At 38.1% G+C, this 16412-nt stretch overlaps 1 non-coding gene across 1 annotated transcript; it reads right to left on the minus strand.

Annotated features, from left to right (window-relative positions):
• Positions 1 to 538: 538 nt before the first annotated feature.
• Positions 539 to 642, minus strand: LOC148553361 (small nucleolar RNA R71). Its single transcript, XR_015892940.1, has one exon. It is a non-coding gene; the product is annotated as a small nucleolar RNA R71 (small nucleolar RNA).
• Between the last annotated feature and the right edge of the window lie 15770 nt (positions 643 to 16412).

Raw genomic sequence — 16412 nt, forward strand, 5'->3', positions numbered from 1 at the left:
GAGAACCTTCCTTAGATTAAGGAGGGAAGCAAGAGGAAAGAAAGTAGTTGGTGTTGAGGAAGAGGAGGAATACTTTGAACCAAACATGGAAGAAAACATGGAGAACCATCATGAAGAAGAGGCTCACAACCATGGCGAAGGAGGTCGAGCAAATCATGCTGGGGAGGATCGAAGAGTTTTAGGCTCTTACATCAATCCAAACCCAGGAAACTGTGGAAGTAGCATTCAAAAGCCAACCATCCATGCCAACAATTTTGAACTAAAACCACAGCTCATTACCCTTGTTCAGAACAACTGTTCGTTCGGAGGAAGTGTCCAAGAAGACCCCAATCAACATCTAACCACCTTCCTGAGAATATGTGACACAGTGAAGTCTAATGGTGTTCATCCTGACGCCTATAGACTGCTCTTATTTCCATTCTCACTCAAGGATAAGGTAGCCAAGTGGCTGGAGTCTTTTCCAAAGGAGAGCTTGACAACTTGGGAAGATGTGGTGACCAAATTCTTAGCAAGATTTTACCCCCCTCAACGAATCAATAGGCTGAGAGCTGAGGTCCAAACTTTCAGTCAACAAGATAGTGAGACTCTGTATGAAGCATGGGAGAGGTTTAAGGACCTAACAAGGAGGTGTCCACCTGACATGTTCAACGAATGGGTGCAGCTGCACATTTTCTATGAAGGGCTCTCTTATGAGTCAAAGAAGGCCGTAGACCATTCATCCGGAGGATCTTTGAACAAGAAGAAGACCATTGAGGAGGCCATAGATGTCATTGAAACTGTAGCAGAGAATGACTACTTCTATGCTTCCGAAAGAGGGAACACTAGAGGAGTGATGGAGCTAAACAATGTAGATGCTCTGCTGGCTCAGAACAAGCTTATCACCAAGCAACTGGCTGACCTAACCAAGAAGATGAAGAGGAACCAAGTAGCAGCAATCACTACTTCATCAACAACCCAAGAAGGAGTGAATGAAGAAGCAGAGGGAAGTCATGAGCAAGTCAACTACATTGGGAATTCACCTAGGCAAAACCATGATCCATACTCCAAGACCTACAACCCTGGATGGAGGAATCACCCAAACTTTGGGTGGGGAAATCAACAAGACCAAAGCCTTGATCAAAGACGCCCAAATCCCAACAATGCAAGCCACCAACATTTCACATCTAGACCATATCAACACCCCCATAACAACACCTCTCCACATCCACATCAAAACCAAAATAACTTACCTCATCCTTCCACCTCTAATCCCGATCTACAATTATTTGATGACAGACTCTCAAGGATTGAGAACCTACTTGAAGGCATAGGCAAGGAGATTCAAGACAACAAGGTGTTCAAGGGGGAAGTGCGAGCCAGTTTCAAGAACCAGGAGACACAATCAAGAGGTTGGAATCTCAAGTGGGGTACCTCTCTGAGCAAATTTCCAAACCCACAGATGGATTCCCAAGTGACACAGAGAAGAATCTGAGAGGTGAAACAAAGAAAGTAAGATGGGAAGATTGCAAGATGGTCACTATAAGTGATAAGGAGACTGAGGACAAGCCAAGCAAGCTGTCAGAACAACCTGAAGATACCTCAGTAGAGAAGAAGGAAAAAGATTACCAAGAACCAGAAATCTCAAAACAGGAGCTGCTGAGACTCTATGCACCTTTTCCCCAACTGCTCAATGGTGCTGTGGAGAAGAGAATATACTCAAGGTTTCTAGATTTGTTTGCATCTCTGCATGTCAATATACCATTCATCAAGACTATTCAACACATGCCTACATACATCAAGTATATGAAGGAGCTGCTTCCCAGGAAAAGCTCACTCAAAGGAGGCCAAACTATAGTGATAAACAAGGAGTGCAGTGCCCTCATTCAACCACAGTTGCCTACAAAAAGAAAAGATCCAAGAAGTTTTCATGTCCCCTGTGCCATAGGAGGAACAATTTTTGATAAAGCACTCTGCAATTTGGGAGCAAGCATCAACTTAATGCCTTTATCCCTGGTGAAAAGGCTGAAGATCAATGAGATAATGCCCACAGATGTAGTCATCAGGCTGGCAGACAAAACTCAAAAACAAGCAATAGGAGTGGTGGAAAATGTGTTGGTAAAGGTTGGGAAATACTTTCTTCCCACAGACTTTGTCATTCTAGACATGGAAGAGAGTCACATTCACCCAATCATATTGGGAAGACCATTCCTAGCTACAGCCAGAGTACTCATAGATGTGGAGCGAGGGGAGTTAATATTGAGGATCCATAATGAACAACTCAGCTTTAATGTCTTCAAACTCTCACAAGAATCAGACCAAGAGAACAAAGAACCAAGCAAAGATCATAATGAGATGCTGACAGAGGAAGCAAGCACTGAGGCACAACCAGCCCATCTGGGAAAGCCCTTGCTTGATGAACAAGGAAATAAGCAGTTGTCACAGCTCAAAGAAAAACTGGAGGAACCTAAACCACCAGAGACATGTGAAGATAACAACAAAATTCCCTTAGAAGAAGAAGTCACAAAGAAGAAGGTACCAAGGGGGTGGAGGAACAAGAAGATCCCTACAGAGGACTTCTCTCCAGGGGATAAAGTGATCTCAGCTTACTTCCCAGATATCCCCCCTAATCTCCGCACTGTACCATCTCAGATACCTAAGGTCTTCACTATCAACAGAGTTCTCTCCTTGGAACATGTAGAGATCATTGATACAACCAATGGATATAAGTCGACAGCAAGAGGGGAGGACTTTAAGCATTACCAACCACCCTAATGAGGGAGAAACGTCAAGCTAGTGATGCTAAAGAAGCACTTCATGGGAGGCAACCCATGTTTTATATACTTTTAAAAAATAGTGAATAAGTCAATATTCATGAATCCTAACCCAAACTTGACAAACACTTGGTGAAATCCTTATATTGCAGTATATAGTGAAGAACAAGTTTGGTGTTCAAAGCGTGCCAAGAAAGCATGAATGTAGCTGAGAGCATGCTAGTCTTGGAACTTTGAACAGAACTTTTCATCACAGTGCTCCAAACTAAGTTTGGTGTCACCCCATGATGCCACCAATGTGCATATAAGGATACACAGTTAGTTAGTTAGTTGGAGTTCATGAATAAACAAAATCTTTTCTTCTTTTTATTATTCTAGCCGTAAAGTTTAACTTGTTTTTTTATGATATTAATTCTTACTTTTCTTATTTGATCATTATAGGAAAAAGGAGAGGAACATTGAAGGAGATTAATTGGACAACTAAATAAGAAAGGTTCGGCCACTTCATGAAGAGGGACTACACACTTTTTCTCAAAAGGGAACACATTGGAAAATGTTGCCATGCAACATTGAAAAAAAGAGACCCTTGAAGACCGAAACAATAACCCTCATAAAGTGATGATCCTTATCCCTTCTCCATGCATAACCCCAACCGTCCATCAAAGCAATCACTCCATCCATTGCACTCAACCCTAAACAACCGAAAGTCTCCACACCCTTGCCAACTTCACACATTAACCCTCATTCATGGCATCTTCGAGCTCTAAAAGAAGGAAGAGAAAGAAACCTATGGAGCAACACCCATATGATGAAAAGAGATTTAGAAGCTTGCACCATGCATTGCAATACGGGTGGATGGTGGATAAGGAGATCATTTATGAGCTGGGATTTCAAGTTAGGAAAACTGAGTGTCCCGAAATCACAAAAAAGATAAAAAAGAGAAGATGGGAGCTCCTCACTGATCCGGTCATTAAGATCAATGCAAATCTCATCAAAGAGTTCTATGCAAATGTGGTTAGAGAAGACAAAACCAGGGCTCCAACCTTCAAAAGCTATGTAAGAGGAAAGGAGGTGGACTTCAGCCCAAATGCTATAACAAGAACTCTTCACCTGAAATCACCACATTTTGATGAGCCCAGTTATCATGCAAGGATAAGTAAAAGCCAAGACAATGATGAGCTCACAGAAATCGTGAATGACATCTGTGTTATAGCAGCTGACTGGGAAAGGTATGGAGATGGGAGACCTCGGTTCATCAAGAGGGGAGACCTTAGCCCAGAAGCCAAGGGGTGGTTTGAACTCGTGAGGAGGTCTATCCTCCCAACTACAAATAATTCAGAGGTCAATATTAATCGAGCAACTACGGTACATTACCTAGTACAAGGTGGAGAAATCAATGTGCATGAACTGATAGCTGAAGGAATTCAAGATTCAGCTGAGAAGCTTGAATCAGGTGCCAGACTTTGGTACCCCAGCACCATTTTTAGATTGTGCACAAAGGCCAAGGTGGTCTTTGAGGATAACAATCCAGACTGGGTGAACCCAGGGAGGCTAATGACAATCCAGCGTCTGGTCTATACTACACCTGCTCAGCAACAAAGAAGGCCACAAATAGGAAAACTAAAAGCAAAAGAAGGAGCTCACCAAAAGGAGTCTCATCAGGAAGAATATCAACAAGAAGAGCATCCTTACCCAGCCGACTTGAATATGAATCACCTACTAAAAGCCATTGAAGATTTGGGGATGAGACATATGGAAGGACAAGAGCAAATACTAAACCTTCAGTCCAACTAGATGAGACAACAAGAAGAGTGGCAAAAACAACAAATGGAGCAGCAACTGGAACAATACTCCCAGCTCACTCAAGCCATCCACCAAGTTACTGAGAGGCAAGAACGTCAAGATAAGCACTTGCAAGAACTCAATCAGCGGCAAATAGCTCAGATGAAAGCATTCAATGAGTTCACTGTACTTAATGAAGGACGGCAACTACATAGGGAGGAGTTCAACATAAACACTCAGGCCAAGTTGAACTACATGTCTAGTCATATGTATCATCTATACTATGCCATCCCTACATATGATGAGGTCCAAAAAGATTTTGTAGAACAAGAAGAAAGGAAGGTGAAACAGCAGAAGGAAACACTAAAGAAGAAGATGGAAGATGGTGGTTTCTGGAGGAAGTTGATTGGAAAAAGCAAAGGGAGTGGGAGTACGAGCACTCAAGAGGGACACAAGGAGGACAAGCAAGGAGGAGAGCATGGGCAACCATATAAGTAAAAGGTGGTGGAGTTCCTTCTTTGGTCCATCTTTTTCTATGTTTTGAATAAGGAAGATCTTGTATGAAATAGAACCTGCTTCCATAATAGTTTGAACCTTTTCAATTCTGTCTTTTAAAGTTTTTTTTGTTGAATAGGTCTATGTTTGCTAGTGTCTATGTCACTGCATCATCTCTTTACTTACTTGTATGCTTGTCCCTTTGAATCAAATGAAAAAGAGAATGTGTATTTCAAAAGACCAGAGAGGAGTTCATACTATGGAGTAAGTTCATGAGTTTATGGTATAGTCATAAGTTAGCTAAGTTGGTTCAACCATAAGGTGGGAAGATAACTATCTGTCAGGAAAACTATGCTTGAGACACACCCCATGAGACTAGCTAAATAAGAAGATCCTAATAAGAAAAAGGGAAAGAACAATAAAGGTTGAAAAATAAAAGAAAAAGAGTAAGCAATAAGGCTAGGCACCAATGGTTTAAATCTTGAGGCATGTGTCTGTGGTGCTCCTGTGTGAGGGATCTACTTGGATGAATAAGCTCTTAGGGGTGCCTTATTACTTGGTAACTTGGGTTAACTAACTCGGGATTATCAATTGAAAGTCCACTATCAAGAGTAACCTTCACTACAGAGCATTTAGTAACCCAAAGAGGTGCTGGACACCAAGGTCTCAAGAAAAAAAAATAAACTATATGCCTGTGGTGTGTATGTATGGGGGAAAGAGACTTGAGGGAGTAAGTTCTTAGGGGTGTCTTAACACCTAGCACCTTGAACCAACTGGTTCGGGAGTGTTGGCTGAAAGCTTATCTTAAAGAGTCGCCCCCTTACAGAGCACTTAGCCTAAGAACACAAATAAGCCCTGAAATAACAATAAAAGGAACAATGAATAAAAGTCTCATGGGATGCAATCACAGTGAGTGTTCTAGGACATGATAAAGGTCTGAAAGCCAGGAATGAACCTAAGTTGCTATGCATGAAACGACCATAAAACCAGGGGCATGACCTCCACAAGAATGACTCATTTCTCTTGGCATTCCATTCATCATTCTCTTGTTCCAGTACTTGCTTAGGGACAAGCAAACTTTAAGTTTGGTGTTGTGATGCCAGGGCATTTTGGCCAGTTTCACTGACCTTTTCTTTACTGTTTTTTAGGGTAGTTTCATGCATTTCCTTAGAAAATAAGCTAGTTTTGGGTAGATATTCACTTACATCTTGATTCAAGCATACATTGTGCACTTTACATGATTTCATGAGGATTTTGCATGAATTTAATGACAAATTTGATGTTGTATTTACCATGACTTGGACTAGAACTTTGATGCACTTTATTGCTTGATTTCAGGACAAAGGAAGCAAAGAAGAACCACATTAGTGGCTACGTTAGTTACACTAACGTGGGCACTAACGTGGAATGAGAGTAACTTGCAAAGTTAATGAGAAAAGTAATCGCCAATAACGCTCTCGAAGCCATCATTGCCCACGTTAAGAGTCACGTTAACTAAGTTAACGTGAACTCTAACGTGGAAGAAAGGAAAGGGAGCCAACGTTAGTGACACTTAACATTATCACTAACGTTGGACCAAGCTCATAAGTGGCCACGTTAAGAGCCACGTTAACTTAGTTAACGTGGCCTCTAACGTTAAGAGGTAAAGGGGAAGCCAACATTAGTGACATTCAACTTTGTCACTAACGTTGGCCAAGTCACAATAAGCCACGTTAACTCCCATGTTAACCTAGTTAACGTGGAAGCTAAAGTGAAGAAAGTAGGTGGTCGACAACGTTAGTGACACCAAACATTGTCACTAACGTTGGGATTAACCCACACAAGCCCCAATAAGCCATGTTAACTCCCACGTTAACCTAGTTAACGTGGAAGCTAACGTGAAGAAGGAAGGTGATCGCCAACGTTAGTGACACCTAACATTGTCACTAACGTTGGAAGGAGGCCACACAAGCCACAATGAGCCACGTTAACTCCCATGTTAACTTAGTTAACGTGGAAGCTAACGTAAGGAGGAGAGATGATGAGCCAACGTTAGTGACATTCACCCTTGTCACTAACGTTGGAGATGGCTAGCATAGCCACGTTAGAGGTCACGTTAACCTAGTTAACGTGGACTCTAACGTGATAGCTAAGGGCACATTGGAACGTTAGTGACAAAGGTAAGTTTCACTAACGTTCTCGAAGGTTGGCAAGCCTACGTTAAAAGAGCCACGTTAACTAAGTTAACGTGGACTCTAACGTAAGGAAGGGGGAGACTTCTCAACGTTACTGGGAAAGGTGAGTCCCAATAACGTGTGCGAAGGACATAGAGGCAACGTTAGTGGCAACGTTTGTGCCACTAACGTTGAAGTTAACGTGGCTCTTACTCTGGTGAGGAACGTTAGTGAAAAAGGTAATTGTCACTAACGTTCTCGAACCCATATTTTCACTGAACGTTAACACTACTAACGTCCTGAGCTAAAGTCTCTGCCCACTTCACACTTTCTCTCTGCACGTAAAGCCAAGCCCAATGAAGAAGATAACTGCTTCAAACTCAAGATCCAAAGGCCCATACCCAAGACTTGAAGAGCCAACTAGAAGATCAGAAGAGTAGTATATATAGGAGTAGCTTTGAATTATTTTGGGGAGTTGGAAATTATAGGGAGCCTCTTGTCATAGGACTACTCTCTGTATTTTACTTTCTCTGTACTTCTAGTTTCATAATGTATTCTCCATCTTTATTTTCATTTTCCAGAGCTATTAACAACTAAACCCCTTTCATTGGGTTAGGGAGCTCTGTTGTAATTTGATGGATCAATACTAGTTTTCATTATTCTTCTTCTATCTTTTCTCTTGATTTTACTTGAAAGCTTTCGATCTTCATCCAATTGGGTAGTTATCTTGGAAAAGAAGCTATTCAAACTTGGATCTCTTCTGAACCTTGAAAGAGGAATGAAGAGATCATACTAAAATGCTTTCTCATGCTGGACCAAATTGGGTTTGGATGGATATGTGACTATAATCCTCTCAACACTTGATTTGGAAAATGCATGTGGTATAATCAGTGACCATACTTCATCTCTTCTCATGAGCAATTGACCAAGGAATTGGCTATTGATGAAGATTTGAGAGATTGAATTACAAGGAATTGTAATTCGATCACTTAAGATTTCCAAGGAGATCAATGAGTGCATTGATTGAGGAAGAGATGAAAATGAAATTGATCCGGAGAATGAAACATCTCCTGAGCCCAATGAACTCCCCATTTCTGATCTTACCCATTCTCTTTAATTTCTGTCATTTACTTTTATGAGCAATTACCCCATTCCCATTTAAGCTTCTGCAATTTACTTTCCGTCATTTACATTCAGCTCTTTATTTCTAGCATTTACTTTTCTGTTATTTACTTTCCCGCCATTTAATTTTCTGCAATTCTCAACCCAAATTCTGATTCGCTCAACTAGAACATTCCTCTAACTAAAGTTGCTTGATCAATCAATCCCTGTGGGATTCGACCTCACTCTATTGTGAGTTTTTACTTGACGACAAATTCGGTACACTTGCCGAAAGAAATTTGTTATGAGACAGGTTTTCTGTGTATCAAGTATCAACTAAGTGTGGGGAAATGTGGGACCTATGGTTAATGAGAATGTGTTTTTGCTTATATTGACAAATATTGGGAATTTGGGTGCCTACTCATGTGAAATTAGAGAAACATATGCATTGATATATTATGCTTTCATATTCAAAAAAAATTCTTACAATATAAATAAATAAATAAATAGGGGACAAAATTACCCCAATGTTAAGCTTAATAAAAGATCAATGCATAAATGGTGAAATTAAAGAAAATTTGATACATGAGTATGTGATGAAAAAGTGGGATTATGGGTAGCTAGGAATAATTTCATATATATAGAGTGTGTGTATGTTAGGTGAGAACTTAGGTTAGTCAAAGATTCATATTATAGCTCACTTGGCCCTCTACAAGAAAAATACCCATTCAGCAACACTTTTTTTAAGCTACATTTGAAAAGCGTAGCCTATTCTATGAATAGGCTACGCTTTTCTCCGTGTTGCCTTTTCATAAGAGAAAATGATACACAATTGTGGCATCATTTAAAAAGTGTAGCCTTAGGTATTATAGAAATCACTTATAAAGCATAGCCGTAGGTTGATATCTATAGGTTCACTTTTCGTATCAAAGAAGACGCTTTTAGATGGTAGCCTATTTGTTAAGTTTTGGGTGCATTTTAAAAGTGATGCCTAATGTATCTAGAGCAAAAAACTTGACACTTGCTAAATTTTTTTCCTCTTTTTTCTGAAAGCAAACTCGCACTTAGTAAATTTTTGTCCTTTCCCTCGAAAAGCAAACTCACACTGAGTAAAATTTTTATGCATTCCTTCCAAAGCTCACTCACCTCCAAAGCGCCTTCATCCCCTTTCAGAAACCCTCCAAAGTTTACTCACCATCGCGAAGTAGAAACCCTCCAAAGCTCACCATCGCGAAGAAACCGTCTCACTCTCGCCATTGACCATCGTCGCCCCCCACTCACCACACACCCGCACTCACCACTCTCCACATTGCTGCACTACTGACCGTCGCTCCTCTTTGCCATCCTGCACTTATCGTCACTATGCCACCCTCACCATCGTCGTTGCGCCATCCTCACCATCGTCATCACCCCCAAAACAGAGAAAAGGGTTTTCCATCACCACTCACCACTCACAGCGTCACCACTCACCACTCCAGGAAGACTCTTTGCTCACTCATCTTCATTGTCGCTTCTCTTCGCTGCACGGTCACATCACGAAGACTCTGCGCTCAACTGAAAGCCTTTCCTCATTCACGAGGTTAGGGTTCTGATTTTAGGTTTCAATTTGGGGGTTTGGTACAATAATCAATGACATTGTGAATTGATGAACATGCATGCTTGATAAACCCATATTTTATGATATATTTTGTGCTTAGTTTGAGTGATTTATTCAATCCTTCACCCACTTATTCATGTTAATTGCATGGTTTTGCTTTCCCTTCCTTATTATGTGATGTATGTGAAAAACATGATTCTTATGCTTTTAAATTAATTATTTTAATCACCTTTAATTCCATTCGATGCCGTGATTAGTGTGTCGAGTAGTTTTCAGATCTTCTAAGATAGGAATGACTTAAAGGATGGAAAGGAAACATACAAAAATGGAAGGAAAGCACAAAACGGAGCTTATGAAGAAACTGGCATCCACGCGATCGCATGGGCGACGCGGACGCGTGCCAAGCGCGAATCAACAGCGACGCGGCCGCATGACTGACGCGACCGCGTGGCAAGAAAAGCTCCGAATGACGCGACCGCGTGACCCACGCGGATGCGTGACAGAGGCCAAGCACCAGAAATTGCAGAAAACGCTCCCAGCGATTTCTGAAGCCCTTTTTGGCCCAAATCCAAGTCCAGAAGGCATAGACCAGAGGTTATGAAGTGAGGAAATGTATTCATTCAAAGAGAGACCACTTTAGTTTAGTTTTCATGATTTAGATTTAGTTTAGAGAGAGATTCTCTCTCTCTTTAGGATTTGGATTTAGGACTTCTCTCTTTAGGAGTAACTCTCGATCCCAGGTTTTAATATTCCTTTACTTTAAGCTTCCCTTTTACTTTTATTCATTGCTTTAGTTGCTTGTTTACTTTTATAATTGAATTTATGAATACTCCCATGTTACAGATTACTATTTTGAATTAATGTATTTCAGTTTGATATCGCTTTCTTTTATTTATGTTACTGTCATTCCCAATCTGAAGGCGTTTTTATTTCGATAGATTTATTTTTCCCCCTTTTGGTCTTGGTTAAGAAATCAGTAACTCAGGAGCTATCAAACTCAAACATGCTTGACAATTGTTATCTTTGTTAATTTGAGCTTCAATAATCCCAATCTTTTCTTAGGAAATAAATAGGATTCGAAGATCAATTAATTAATCCCTTGACCTTCCTTTACTTTAGTAAAGGTTAACAAAGCGGAATTAAGATTCAATCATCATCATCTTTGATAAGGATAGCTAGGATAGGACCTCTAATTTCTCATACCTTGTCAAAAGCTTATTTACATTCATTTATTTAATTTACTTGCTATTTAAATTACTTGTTCTTCATTTACTTTATTTGTCATTTAAATCACTTGCTTCTCATCCTCTAAACCCCGATTTACAATCTTTATAGCCAATAATAAGAACATACTTCCCTGCAGTTCCTTGAGAAGACGACCTGAGGTTTGAATACTTCGGTTAACAATTTAAAAAGGGGTTTGTTACTTGTGACACCCAAAACGTTTGTACGAAGGGATTTCTGTTGGTTTAGAAACTATATCTACAACGCGACTATTTTTACAAATTCTTTACTAGCAAAAATTACGTTCGTCAATGCTATTGTTTCAGCGCAGGAGAACTCGTGAATTTAGGGATTTTATTCTGTTAACACAGGTGAGCTTGGCCATGATTAGTTGCGGTGCAAGAATACCAAGATTAGTTGCTTATTATGTTTGTTGCTTATTATTAGTTTTCTTTTTCTTTCAATTCTACTTATTAATAGTTTCAAGTACCGTGTAGTTTCAATTCTTATTATTAGGTCTCAAGCTAAATTTGTTGGATTCTTGATGAACTCAAAATAAAATAAAATATGGCTGTGAAAGTCTGATCCCTTAAATAATGTGTGAATCACCTGGTTACGATATTACCTGATTTGTTTTCCTTCCCTTCACTATATTGACTCAATGACCCTTCTCCATGCAGGCCATTGTATATTTTTCACTATTTGGGAAGGAGAACATAGCAGATAAAGATGTTAGTGAAATTGTTCCAGAGAATAATTGATGCTTGTAAGTTCTGCACCGTATTTGAAATGGTATGCATCACATTTTCTGCCGTGCTCATAATAGTGTTGGTAGATAGCTTTGGATCGTTGAAATTGGAAGGAAAAATAAAAAGCTTTATAGAGTTACTAGATGCTCTCTCAGCCTTTTCCATTTATGGTTAAGCTGAATTTTTGAAGATATTCATTCTTACCTAGTAGTCTAGCATTGACTTGTGTTATGAATCATGCATTGTGGATATTAAGCAATCAGCTATCTTAGTAAGATTAAGAGGACAATATGGGAAGCTACTTTTAGAAGTGAGTGAAAAAAAAAAGAAAAGAGAAAAAAATCAGTTTTCAATTGTATGGAATAGTACCAATGAATAGTAGCGAGTGAAAGGGACAAAAATACATCTATTCTTTTTCCACAGATTATGAATAATAATCTGCAGTAATAATTAATTCAGGATCCTCAATATTCACAATATACAAACTAGTTTGGCTCATATTGATGTCTTTTTCTTCAATTTGGAGAATTTTGAACGTGTGTGTTAGTGTGTACATATATGAAATTAAAATTCTTTTATTCAAATAATAGATATAATAAATATTAGTTACTTTGAATTGATGTGCAAAGACTTGTTCTGTATTAAACTGTGAGAGCACATTTGGTTCTTTATATTTATTTCTCTGTTTGTGCCCACAAGGGAATTTGTTTATTTGTTGTAGAAAAGTTTTGTGTTACTTCTTGTTTATAGAGGAACGTGTGTTCTAGTTCATTAATGAATGTGCTGCTATTCCTGAAATGAGCAAGTCCTGAATTATTGTGTGTTCTGCTTCTAGGTACTTTTCAGGTTCTGAGCATTTTTCTCTTAATATAGGAGTTGAGAAATGCATTTAGTATTAATTCCAAGGGACACTGCCTTATTTTGCTTTGCCTTGGTGACTTTTCAGTTTGTCCTTTTTTGAAATTGTTTGGTCATTACCACAGATTCTTGCCATTTGATTATAATTGAAACAAAAAACTTGCGATATGAGGTTTTCTCACATTCTCAATGATTTAATTTGATTTCTTCTTATTATATTAGTTTGGGAATATGTGGATATAAGCTTCAGGCTTCCATCAAGCTGGGCTTGTGTATCGGTTTTTAATAAACTAGAAATTGTAAATTGTAAAGGATAGTCATACACGTGATTGAGTTTGATTAAACCGTATCAGCTAGGAACTTACAAGATAGGTTTTACAATTTTCAATTGTTTTTTCTAGTCGTTTCTTCTAACCAAGTTGTGTTACTACTATTCTTGATTTTCATATGTAGGATGAAAATTCTAAGTTTTCACTAACTGAAAAGGATTGAAAAAATAAAATTATAGAATATTAAGAGTGCTATCTTGTTAATTAATGTAGTCTAATTACTGTTAATTCAATTCGTTTTCTTTGATTTTCATGAATAGCAAGTCGTGCAATTGAGTTGAAGAATCATTCTTTACTACATGAAAAAGTGATAAGGGTCATGTGGTCTTGTCGCGATCCTGATGTGGGAAAAAGTGGCAGAGGGAATGTTTTTGTTAACGTATATGTCTATTTGTTTGCAGCTTTGATACACCATACTTAATCATATGCCAAGATCAATATCATTTCTAAAGTGAATTCTTTTGTTTTTCTTGTACTGCGAGAGAACTTAACTGAATCCATAGATAATGTGGGATTACATGATTTATTTCAAAAGTTTGGAAATATCTTGTCCAGCTTTGGAAATTGCTTTCGTGCTTCAAATTGGTTTAGAGGAAATGTTGATAGTGATACTGATAAACCACTATTTTATGATTTATCTTGTGCTCAATTGAGTGGTTTTTATTAACTCTTTACCCACTTATTCATACTATTTGCATGGTTTTACATTTGCCTTCCTAATTATGTGCTTTGATTGAAAACATGCTTCTTTGATCTTATATTTGCTTATTATTAATCCTCTCTTATCACCATTAGATGCCTTGATATGTGTGTTAAGTGTTTTCAGATATTATAGGACAGGAATGACTCGGAGGATGGAAAGAAAGCATGAAAAAGTGGAAGGAATACAAGAAGATGAAGAAGTTGCTAAGCTGTCCAGCCTGACCTCTTCGCACTTAAACGGCTATTACTTTAGCTACAAAGGTCCAAACGATGCGGTTCCAGTTGCGTTGAAAAGCTAACGTCCGGGGCTTCGATTTGATATATAATATGGTATAGTTCCCCTGATGCTAGGCGACGCGACCGCGTGATCCATGCGGCCGCGTCGCAGTGACAGAAATCCAGCGTGGCAAAATTCGAAACCAGCGAATTCTGGACTGTTTCTGACCCAGTTTGCAGCCCAGAAAACACAGATTAGAAGCTATAAAGTGGGGGAATACATCCATTCATGAAGAGGCTCTCATTTTTATAATTTTAGGAATAGATGTAGTTTTTAGAGAGAGAGGTTCTCTCCTCTCTCTTAGGATTAGGATTTAAGATTTCTCTTAGTTTTAGGAGTGACTCTCAATCCCAGGTTCTTTATTTTTATTTATTTTCTCAATTTAATTTATGAACATCTATGCCAGATTTAATTTCTTTTGTTAATGCAATTCGAGGTATTTTCAGATTTAAGATTGCCTTGCTTATATTGATGCTTTTAATTTAATTTAGATATTTTTCTCTCTTTTGGCTTTGGTTAAATAATTGGTAACACTTGAGTTGTCAAACTCAAGAGTAGTTGAAATTGGCAGATTTTGCTTTAGCTAGGATTGCTCTAACACTAGTCTCTCCACAGGAGTTGACTAGGACTTGAGGATCAAGCTAATTAGTCCACTTGACTTAACTAAGTGGGATTAAAATCCAATTCTCATCACATCTGATAAGGATAACAAGGACAGGATTTCCGGTTCTCATACCTTACCAAGAGTTTATTTTACAGTTATTTATTTATTTTTATTGGTCGAAAATATACCTGTGCGCATTGCCCAAACTTCCAAAACCCCCAATTTACAATCTTCATAACCAATAATAAGAACATACTTCCCTGCAATTCCTTGAGAAGACGACCCGAGGTTTGAATAATCAGTTATCAATTTCAAAGGGGTTTGTTACTTGTGACAACCAAAATGTTTGTATGAAAGGACTTTTGAAGGTTTAGAAACTATACTTGCAACGAGGATTTATCCGCAAATTTCTAGACCACGCAAAAGTTCCTCTCATCAGATACTGCTGAGTAGCCACGGGAATGAGGTAATAGAATTGAGGTTGTGACTAATTGAATGATGTTGTTTGATTTATTGAATGATGATGATGCTGAAAATTTTGTTTATGAGAGTGCAGAATTTGATGAAAGGCTAAAAGCCAAGTTTCATGATTGAATTAATTGATGATACATGCTAATGATTATTTGAGATGATGCTGGTCTATTTGTTATATATGATGCAGTAAATTGACGATAATATATGTGAATTGTTTAAGTGATTTGTGGCTGGATTGCTATGTTGAGTAATGCAGAAATTGTTGATTTCATATGAGTATGCTTAAATGTGAAAAGTGACAAAAAATATTGATTTATTAATCCTGAGTACTTGGGGCTGATTTAATCTTTCCAACAAGTTACAATAGATAAAAGAAAGTTAGAATGCAAGGTTAGAGTGAGTGAAAAGCAAGGAATCAATTTTTGACCTCTCAAAACCCAAGGTTACATGTTGCAGAATTATGCAATTTCGGGCAGCAATTTGTGAACAAAACTGGGAGCAATCTAGCCACTCAAAATGAGTGAAATTATTTTTCTATGGAACCTTAAGATGTCTATATTATTCCCCTAAAATTTCAGAATTTTCTGATGTGTGGTTTAGGAGATATGATTTTTAGAAAATGGTCATTTTTCTGCAGAAATAATGTTGTACGAATTCTGGAACATCAACTTCAAAATCATATATCTCAATACTCTGAAACGATTTGGAGGTGAAACTAAAGAGGAATGAAATATTAGAATGTCTAGTATTTTATGTCCAAATTTTAGGACAATTCAAATTTTATAGAGAAAGTTGTGTCTTCTGGAAGCAGGGCTGTTCACTGCTGCGACAGCACCCTTTCCTTAAAACAAAACCATATTTCGAGAGGCATAACTTTTTCTAAAGAAGTGAAAATGCTCTAGGACTTAAACTGGGTAAAAGATGGGTAAGTCTGGTTCAACCACACCAAACTTTAGGAGAATCCAACCAAAGATGGATTTTATATGATTTTTATAAATTGGTTACTGCTTGCTGTTTTTCTGAAGCGTACTAAATTAGTAGCCGGTTTTTAAAAAATCATATAAAGTTAAATTCTTAGAATGCAGTTGCAAAACTAAAACCAAAGTATACTTTAGGATTCCTATTTAAAACAAATAATAATAGATTAGGATTTCTTTTTCACCTTTTTTTATATGTATAATATATTAGGTATATGTATAATATCTTATACCTCTTATATTTGCATATGGTTAAGTTAATGGCTTTGGCTGAAAATCATATGTTGTTGGCTTTATTGACACTTTAACACTTAAAGTTGTATTGTTATGGCTGAAAATT

Source organism: Arachis ipaensis, chromosome B7 (assembly GCF_059453495.1).
Source record: "Arachis ipaensis isolate K30076 ecotype BB chromosome B7, ASM5945349v1, whole genome shotgun sequence".
NCBI classification, from domain to species: domain Eukaryota; kingdom Viridiplantae; phylum Streptophyta; class Magnoliopsida; order Fabales; family Fabaceae; genus Arachis; species Arachis ipaensis.